Below are 9,882 nucleotides of genomic sequence, written 5' to 3' on the forward strand. Positions count from 1 at the left end.
CCATAGAACATTTTCCAAAATGACTCATTTATTAGTCTGCAAAAATGCAGAAATCATAGGAGTAACAGTCTCTGATCAGTGCAATAACATTACAAATTAGCAACAGAAAGAGCCCCCAAAATCAACACACTTAGAATTTTTTTCTGGTTAAAGTCCCTTAGATAACAGCTTTCTTGAGATAGAATTTATATGCCATAAAATTCACCCCTTTAAAGCATACAGTTCAATGATTTTAGTATATTCACAGAGTTGTGCAACAATTTCCACATTCTAATTTTAGAACATTGTCATCACCCCATAAAGAAATCCTGTCCCTTTCCTCAGCTGCCACTTAGGTGTCTAAGGCCGCGTTGGGGTGAGGCCCTCACATCATCGGGCGACTAGAACCACACCGGGCAGCCCCTGCCTAGCACTCCCCCGCACCATGGCCTCCGTCTTAGAGCTCGCCTGCATCTACTCCATCCTCATCCTGAACGACGATGAGGTGATGGTCATGGAGGATAAAATCAATGCCCTCATTAAAGCAACTGGTGTAAATGTTGAACCTTTCTGTTCAGGCTTGTTTGCAAAGGCTTTGGCCAGTGTCAACATTGGGAGCCTCATCTGCAATGTGGGGGCTGGTGGAGCTGCCCCAGCAGCTGGTGGACCTGCACCAGCAGGAAGTCCTGCCCCCTCCACCACTGCTGCCCCAGCTGAGGAAAGTAGAAGCAAAGAAAGAAGAATGTGAAGAGTCTGATGATGACATGGACTTTGGTCTTTTTGACTAAACCTCTTCAGTAACCCGTTCAATAAAGAGCAGAGCTCTTTGCTGACAAAAAAAAGAAAAGAAATCTTATATTCATTAGCTGACACATCCTATTCCCACCTTTCCCCATACCCTGGCAACCACTAATCTGCTTTCTGTCTCTATGTATTTGCCTATTCTGGACGTTTCATATAAATGGAACTATACAATGTGTGGTCTTTTGTGACTGGCTTCTTTTACTCAGCCTAATATTCTCAAGGCTCATCCATGTAGTAGCATGCATCAGAACTTCATTCCTTTTTATGGCTGAATCATATTCCATTGTATGGGTAAGCCATATTTGTTTATTTCACCAGTTGAAGGATATTTCTGTTGTTTCTGCTTTCTGGCTATTATGAATAATGCTGCTATGAACATTCATGTACAAGTTTTTGTGTGGGCATATGTTTTCATTTCTTGGGTAAATACCTAGGAGTGGAATTGCTGGACCATTTGGTAACTCCATATTTAACATTATATGGAATTGTCAAACTGTTTTCCAAAGAGGTTGTACTGTTTTATCTTCCCACAGCAATGTGTGAGGGTTCCAGTGTCTCCACATCCTTGCCAACACACGATATTATTTGTCTTTTTAATTATAGCCACCCTGATAGGGTATTTTTAAAACATTTAACAAACTCTTTTAGGATAGTTTTACATTTACTGAAAATATATAAGAATATTACAGAGAGCTCCTATATACCCTGTACCCAGTTTTTCCTATTGTTAGTATTACTATGGTACATTTATCACAACTAATGAACCAATATCGATACACTATTCATAACTAATGTCCATATTTTCTTCAGATTTCCTTAGTTTTTACCTAAATGCCCCTTTTTTTCTCCTCCAGGATCCCATCCAGGAGACCACATCATCTTTAGTCATATCTCTTTAGGCTCTTCTTGGCTGTGACCATTTCTTAGACCTCCCTTGTTTTTGACTACCTTGACAGTTCTAAGGAGTCCGGTCAGATATTTTGTAGAATATGCTTCAATTTGAGTTTGTCTGATGCATTTTCCATAGTTATACATCATACCAAGGGTACATGCTATCAACATGATTTATCATTGATGAGGTGAACCTTGACTGCCTGGCTGAGGCAGTGTTTGGCTTGTTTCTCTACTGCAACACTACTCTCTTTCTCTCTTTCCAAACTCCACTGTTTATAAGGAAGTCATTATGCACATCCTACACTTAAGGAGTGGGCAGTTATGCTCCACTGGCTTGAGAAAGTATCTACATAAATTATTTGGAATTCTTCTGTACAAGAGATTTGTGTACTCTCCTTTAATTTATTTATTCAATCATTTATTAATATCAGTATGGATTTGTTGATATTTATTTTATACTTTGAATTATAATCCAATGATAATTTTGTTGCTCATATTGTTTCAAATTTGGCCATTGGAAGCTCTTTCAGTTGGCTCCTATATCCCTTTGACATACTTCTGTAATTGCAGGCGGTTTTTGTTTTTATGTTTGTTCAGTTTTTTATAATTAAAAAAATTTTTATGGTGCTCCCGACTCATTTTATATTTTCCATGCTCCAGTCCTAGAGTCAGCCATTTCTCCATGGAGCCCTGATTCCTTCTATAGGAGAATGGAGGAAAATTTGGTGCTATCTACTAAATGAAATATCCACTTAACCCTCAACTCTGCAATTCTGTTAGGTATGTAGCTTAAAGAAATAATGGCATTTGTTTTGAAAGAGGTATGTGCAAGCAATTTTTTGTGTGTAAGCATTTAAAATGCAGTATTATATGTATTGATAATTCACTTAAATATTTATTGCATGCTTATTATGAGTTCAGCCTATTCTAGGCCTTGGGGATATAGCAGGGAGTCAGATAAAGTCCCTACCTTCTTCTTTTATTTTATTTTTTTTAATAAAATTATTTATTTATTTATTATTTATTTTTGGCTGTGTTGGGTCTTCATTGCTGCACGTGGGCTTTCTCTAGGTGTGGCGAGTGGGGGCTACTCTTTGTTGTGGTGTGTGAGCTTCTCATTGCGGTGGCTTCTCTTGTTGCGGAGCATGGGCTCTAGGCACACAGGCTTCAGTACTTGTGGCTCACAGGCTCTAGAGCACAGGCTCAGTAGTTATGGCGCACAGGCTTAATTGCTCCGTGGCATGTGGGATCTTCCCAGACCAGGGCTCGAACCCGTGTCCCCTGCATTGGCAAGCAGATTCTTAACCACTGCGCCACCAGGGAAGTCCCAAAGTCCCTACCTTCTTTTTTAAAAAATTTATTTTATTTTAATTTTTTAAATTTTTGGCTGCATTGGGTCTTTGTTGCCATGCGTGGGCTTTTCTCTAGTTGAGGCTAGTGGGAGCTACTCTTCATTGTGGTGTGCAGGCTTCTCATTGCGGTGGCTTCTCATGTTGCAGAGTGCGGGCTCTAGGCGTGCAGGCGTCAGTAGTTGTGGCACGTGGGCTCCAGTAGTTGTGGCATGCAGGCTCAATATTTGTGGCTCACGGGCTCTAGAGCGCAGGCTCAGTAGTTGTGTCCTACAGGCTTAGTTGCTCCGTGGCATGTGAGATCTTCCCGGGCCAGGGATCGAACCCGTGTCCCCTGCATTGGCAGGCGGATTCTTAACCACTGCACCACGAGGGAAGCCCCTACGTTCTTGAAGCTTACTATCTACTGGGGAAACAGACAATCAACAACAACAAAAATAAATAATTTTAACGTCAGGCAGTCCTGTCACTCAGGGTACTGGCAGAAAAGAGAGGTGCATTCAAACAGAAGGATTGATAAGCATTTAATGAAGGAGTATTTACGAAGTTGTAAACAATAGTAAGTGAAAGGACAAGAAATGATTCAACAGCCACAGGTGGGAGGGGAATGAGAAGACATTACCATAGCTTGGCCCTGAGTCAACCTGGAGAGAAGTATGGCAATAGGAGAGAGTCACTGGACAGGAGCGTCACAGCTGCTGGAAAATCACAGCAGGGAGGGAGCTGGGGAATAAATGCTACAACTCCAGTCTCTCCCACCCTCCTGTCTCTTGAGGGTATCTCTCACAGGCAAAACCAAAGGGGAAACCAGAAGGCAAGGAAGCCTATTATTGCAGATCATAAAGATCTGCTGCAGGGCACAGAGCAGGGTGGAAAGGGGTAGAGTGGATCCGGAGAGGCAAAGTGAGAATATTCAGAGCAGTAGTGATAAGTGCTATGGGGAAAAGTAAAGAAGAGTAAAAGAGAGAGTGTAAAATGGTGCACTATTTTAGATAGTGTTAAGATGAGGTGGCATTTGAATAATGGCGTGAGTGAAGTGAAGGAGGTAGTCATGTGGATATCTAAGAGAAGCACATTCTAGGCAGAGGGCAAAAGTGCCAAGGTCTTGAAGTGTTATTCATACAATGAAATATTATACAACAATCAAGATGAATGAACCACAGCAACATGCAAATATACATGGGTGAATCTTAGAAAAGTAAATATGGAGGGGGAAAAATTAGGTTCCCAAAGAGTACATACAGCATACAGCTGTATAAAGTTAAAATACATTATAATAAAAATTATACTTTTAAGAAAGATATATATATATCCATATATGTATGTAGATATGTACATATCTATATATGTGTGTGTGTATATATATATGTGTGTGTGCATATATATGTATGACATAAAATTGTATTAAATGGAGCACCACAAAACGATGAACACAGGATTCAGGATAATGATTCTTTGCCAGGGGGTGGGGGGAGGCAGGGGAATGAGATTAGGGCCATATGGTTAGATTTAGTTATTAGGTTCATGGATACTTATTATGTTATTTAAAAAATTAATTAAAAATGAACCATACTTGTATTAATAAAGAGAATGTGCCATGAATCAAAGATTATGATTAATTTAATTCTATTCATCCAAGAACCAATGAAAAAAAATAAGACTCTGAGAAGCAAGGGACCATGCTTGCCATGCTTGTGGAATAGCAGGAAAGCCAATGTGGCTGGAGCAGAGAAAGGAAGAGTAGTAGTAGATGAGGTGGAGGGGTGGATGGGGGCCAGATTGTGTAGAGCCTTCAGGGCAGGATGAGGACCTTGGATCTTATTATAACTGAGATGGGAAGCCACTGGGGGTTTTGCGCAAGGGAGTTACATGATCTGACTTATGTTTTAAAAGGTTCATCCTACCTGCTGTGTAAAAAATAGACTGTAAGGCAGCAGGCATAAGAGTGAAAGCAAGAAGCAAAATAAGTAAGAGACGAGTTTGGTAGTCAAGGTGACAGATGATAGTGAATTTGACTAGAGTCATAGTGTTGGAGGTATGTGAGAAGCGATCAGATTTTGGATATATTTTGAAAGTAAAGGTGATAGTATTTGATGATGGACTAAATGAAGGATGTAAGAGAAAGAGAGGGCTTCAGGGATTTTTGATCCAAGAAAATAGGTGGGTGGGACTCCCATTTATTGAGATGAAGAAGATTGCATGTTGGGGAAGGGGCTGAAATCAAGGATTCTATTTTGGACATGTTTCATTTGCAGTGTCTATTATTCAAGTGGAGATGTCAACTTTGGATAGTTTGAAGTGTAGAGGAGATATCCAGGCTGGAGATTTCAAATTGGAAGTCCATGGTATATAGATGGTATGGAAAGCTATGAACCTGGCTAAGGAGAATCAGGAGAGGGTGGTGTTAAGGAAGTCAAGGTACCAAAGTGTTTCCAGAAGGAGATCATGGTCAACTCAAATACTACTGAGAGTTTGAGTAAAATGAGAATTGAGTATGATTTTTGGTTTTGGCAAGGCGGAGGTCATTATTAACCGAACTGAGTAAAGGGACGGGGACGGGTGGTAGATGGCATTTTTAAATATTTATTTATTTTGGCCGCGCCGGGACTTAGTTGCAGCACGCTGGCTTTTCGTTGTGGCATGCGGGATCTTATAAATTTATTTATTTATTTATTTTTGGCTGTGTGGGGTCTTCGTTTCTGTGCGAGGGCTTTCTCTATTTGTGGCAAGCGGGGGCCACTCTTCATCGCGGTGCGCGGGCCTCTCACTGTCACGGCCTCTTTTGTTGCGGAGCACAGGCTCCAGACGCGCAGGCTCAGTAGTTGTGGCTCACAGGCCCAGTTGCTCCGTGGCATGTGGGATCTTCCCAGACCAGGGCTCGAACCTGTATCCCCTGCATTGGCAGGCAGACTCTCAACCACTGCGCCACCAGGGAAGCCCGTCATGTGGGATCTTTACATGCATGTGGGGATCTAGTTCCCAGACCAGGGATCAAACCCGGGCCCCCTGCATTGGGAGCATGGAGTCTTACCCACTGGACCACCAGGGAAGTCCCTAGATGGCATTTTTAAAAGGAGAGACTATGGCAATACCTTATTGAGAAGGTAACATTTGAGCAAAGGTCTGAAGGAGGTGAGGGAATTGGTCATGTGGAGATCTGGGGTAGAGCTTTCCAGGTAGAAGGACCAACCAGTGCAAAGACCCTAAGATGTGGTGTGTTGGAAAATAGCAAGGCAGTCAGTGTGACTGGAGAAGAGTAAGAAAAGGGAAGGAAGAGTAGAAAATTAAATTGAAGAGGTAACAGGAACCTAGACAATTAAAGACCTTGTAAGCTATTGTACAGATATCGGTTTTACTCTAGTTGAGATGGAGAGCTGTTGGAGAGGTTTGAGCAGAGAAAAGACTTTACTTTGAATTTCACTTTTAATAGGAAAATCTGGCTTGTGTTGAAAACAGATTGTGGTGCGAGACAGAGGTAAAAGACCAGTTTGGGGGTTATTGAAACAATCCAGGCAGTAGATAATGATGGCTTGAACTAGGATGGTAGCTGTGAAGGTCATGAGAAGTGGTTGAATTTTTGATATATTTTGAAGACTCAATAGGACTTACCAATGACTTGGGGGTGGAGTGTGAGAGGAAGAGGAGTGAAGGAAATTCCTAAGATTTCAGGTCTGAGCACATGAAAGGATGGAGTTGTCAATAACTGACGACTGTGGATAAAATAGGTTTGGGGACAGATGAGTGTATGAGGGGACGCAATGGAGAGAGTCTAGAAGTACAGTTTTAGACATGTGTTTGAGATGCTGGTAGAAGTGGGTAGATGGGGTGGTGGGAGTCTGTGAAAAGTGTTGGGAGTTGAAGGAGAGAAATAGTCATCTAGGGGAGACTGAATGGCTTATTCTGAGCTGTCCAATACTTAGCCACTAGCCACATGTGACTACTGAGTACTTGAAATGTGGTTAATATGGCTAAGGAACTGGTTTTTCAAAGTCTATCTAATTTAATTATTTAAATGTAAACATAAGTAGCCACATGTGCTAATGGCTACTGTTTTGGTGAGCACAGATTACAGAATATTTCCATCATTGCAGAGAGTTCTATTGGACAGCACTAGTCTAAGGATATATACTATAATTGCCAGGCAGCATTAAGGGCCCACTTGAGATTAGTGATCATGAATTTAAAATGAAGCTGGTTAGCATGGCTGTGTGTGTGTGTTTTTTGGTTTTTTGTTTTTTTGAATTTATTTATTTTTGGTTGCATTGGGTCTTTGTTGCTGCACGGTGTGTGGGCTTCTCACTGCGGTGGCTTCTAGTTGTGGCACGTGGGCTCAGTAGTTGTGGCACACAGGCTTAGTTGCTCTGGGGCATGTGGGATCTTCCCAGACCAGGGCTTGAACCCGTGTCCCCTGCATTGGCAGGTGGATTCTTAACCACTGTGCCACCAGGGAAGCCCTGTGTGTGTTTTTTAACAAAAATTTTAATTGAAGTATAGTTGATTTAGAATGTTGTGTTAGTTTCTGGTGTATAGCAAAGTGACTTTATATATATATATATTCCAGATCCTGGTACTTCATAGCTTGGTAATCTTGGGCAAGCTACTTTACCTCTTTTTTCCTCAGTTTTCTCATCTATAAAATGGAAATAATAATAGTATCTACTTCATAAAGTCACTCTGAGAATTAAATAAGTTAATACATGAAAGCACTCACAACAGTGCCTGACATAGCATAAGTAGTCAGTAGATGCTAGCTATGATTATGGTCATTATACTTCCATGTTGTTTGAATGTTATACGATGTGGGTGTATTCACGTATTTCCGTTGAAAGAGCTTAGAGGAAGGAGCCAGTAGAGAGGGAGAGGTTGAAGGTATAGGACAGAGGTAATGACAGCTTGAGTAAGGTTACTGAGGACCTGTACATGAAAGGGATCTGGAAGATGGAGGAATTAGACCTAGCTTGGAAGAGGGCTCTCTCTCATTTTAACAGTAGAAGGATGGCTCTGAATATATTCCTAGTTTAGTAGTAGTAGGTAGTAGGAAGTTGGTTTCCCATATGGAGACTTCTATCTTATCTTTTTTTTTTTTTATCTTTTTTTTTTTTATCTTATCTTTAAGAGGTGAGTTATTTGGTGGATTGAAGGGGCTGTTGAGGTGTTGGAGTTTCGAGGAAAATGGGCAAGCTTTGAAAGAATCACTGGGGAGAATGAGAGAGTGACCTGGAAACATGAAAGGATTTCCCCAGGAATATTGAAGGTCCATTTGAGACTGGTGACTATGAATTCAGGGTGGTACCTGTTTATTTAACTGTGATTTTTCTCTTGCAGTGCTTAACGACTCTAGGGTGGAGAGGAAAGGCTGTGAACCAGGATCTTCAATGAATGAGTAGAGGACAGCAAAGAGGAAGTCGAGGTGTAACCAGATAGTATGAAACTTGGAGGAAGAAGAATCAGGGTTTTTTTTTTTTTTTACCTGAGAGTGAAGGAGGAATTGTCTAGAAGTTGTAGTGTGGCTGGAAGAGGACATCACATCACCTCCTGACTCCCTAGTACATGCAGCGTCTTGGTGTAAATCACTTTCACTTGAAAGGGCTGTAAGGGAAGCTCCAATCTCATGGGAAAGCCAGGAATATCACTGGACATTCAGAGATAAGTTGGAGGATGGGTAGGAGAGTTTGTTAATCATGGAATTGTGTTCCAGGGAGGCATAGCAGAAGCACCTGGAAATTAAGGTAGAAATGAGAGGTCAGGTGGCAGGAGAAGAAGCACAGAGGAATATGGGAATGAGGTTAGAAGAGAGGAATAACAATGACAGCGATAGTAATTTAATAATAACAATACTAATAATTTAACAATGCGTTGCCTGTATTCTCTCATTTAATCCTCATAACAGCCTCATAAAGTAGAAGCTTTATTTTGCAGATGAGAAGACAGGCACACGAGTTTAAGTGACTTGCCCAAGGTCACATAATAATAGATTGAACTTGGTGCTTACATACTGGGTGATGACAAAAGAAAATAGGGATGTGAGTGAGGCACAGTGAGTTTGGCTTATCATAAATTTGTCAAGATGGTTACTTCTGACGGTCTTTTGATAAATAGAGGTCTCTCAGCTTTCTCCAAATTTAGCTGTATTTGGTACTAGAGGTTGATGATGCTGTTTGGTTGGTGTTCCTTATATTGCTCTGCATGGAAAGATCCAGGCCGTGGCCAATGCATTTTCTCACCTGTGCTCTGCACAATGATTGGTGGTGGGGGTAGTGGTGTGATTCTTAGGTGTGTCTTGACCCTGTGGGGGCTATAAAGTCAGGCTGCAGGTGGCTCTGAAGTATAAGGCTGCGGGGCGGTTTGTGGGAAAAGTGACCTTAATGGAAGACTTCACAGGCTGTAGATTCTGAGAGATGAGAGACCCAGTAGGGGTCTGGCAGTGGCCCAATTCTTTCTTGCAGTGAAAGCACCTCCTCCAGTGTTCAAAGCTATGGCCCACCTCCTAAAGAAACCATTTTTTACTGGACACTCTGAAGGGTTTTGGTACCATGCTTATTGCTCAAGGAAGCTTATGAAGAAGAAAAGGAGGCCTTACTGTAAACTTCCTTGGGCAGCATTTTAGAGTCTTATGTCAAGATGATCCTATAAAATTGTTTCAAAGTTCTAAGACAGCAAATACAATCATTAAATGTTTAATGCTTATTATAGCTAGGTTACTTATTTCAGTAAACTGTATGCTAGACTTGGGTTTTTTGTGTCCTGTGCTGCATGTACATTGATGTCCCTTGTAAAATAAATTGCACAGAACATCTATGCATGAATTCTAGTATAGACAGCATATATGTCTAAAACATAAAGGTCCTTTATAACT

The 9,882-nt window shown here is 41.2% G+C and overlaps 1 pseudogene; it reads left to right on the forward strand.

The window, feature by feature from the left end:
- The first annotated feature begins 424 nt into the window (after positions 1-424).
- LOC116747951 lies at positions 425-767 on the forward strand (annotated as a pseudogene).
- Positions 768-9,882: the final 9,115 nt, after the last annotated feature.

This window comes from Phocoena sinus, chromosome X (genome assembly GCF_008692025.1).
Source record: "Phocoena sinus isolate mPhoSin1 chromosome X, mPhoSin1.pri, whole genome shotgun sequence".
In the NCBI taxonomy this organism is placed as follows: Eukaryota; Metazoa; Chordata; class Mammalia; order Artiodactyla; family Phocoenidae; genus Phocoena; species Phocoena sinus.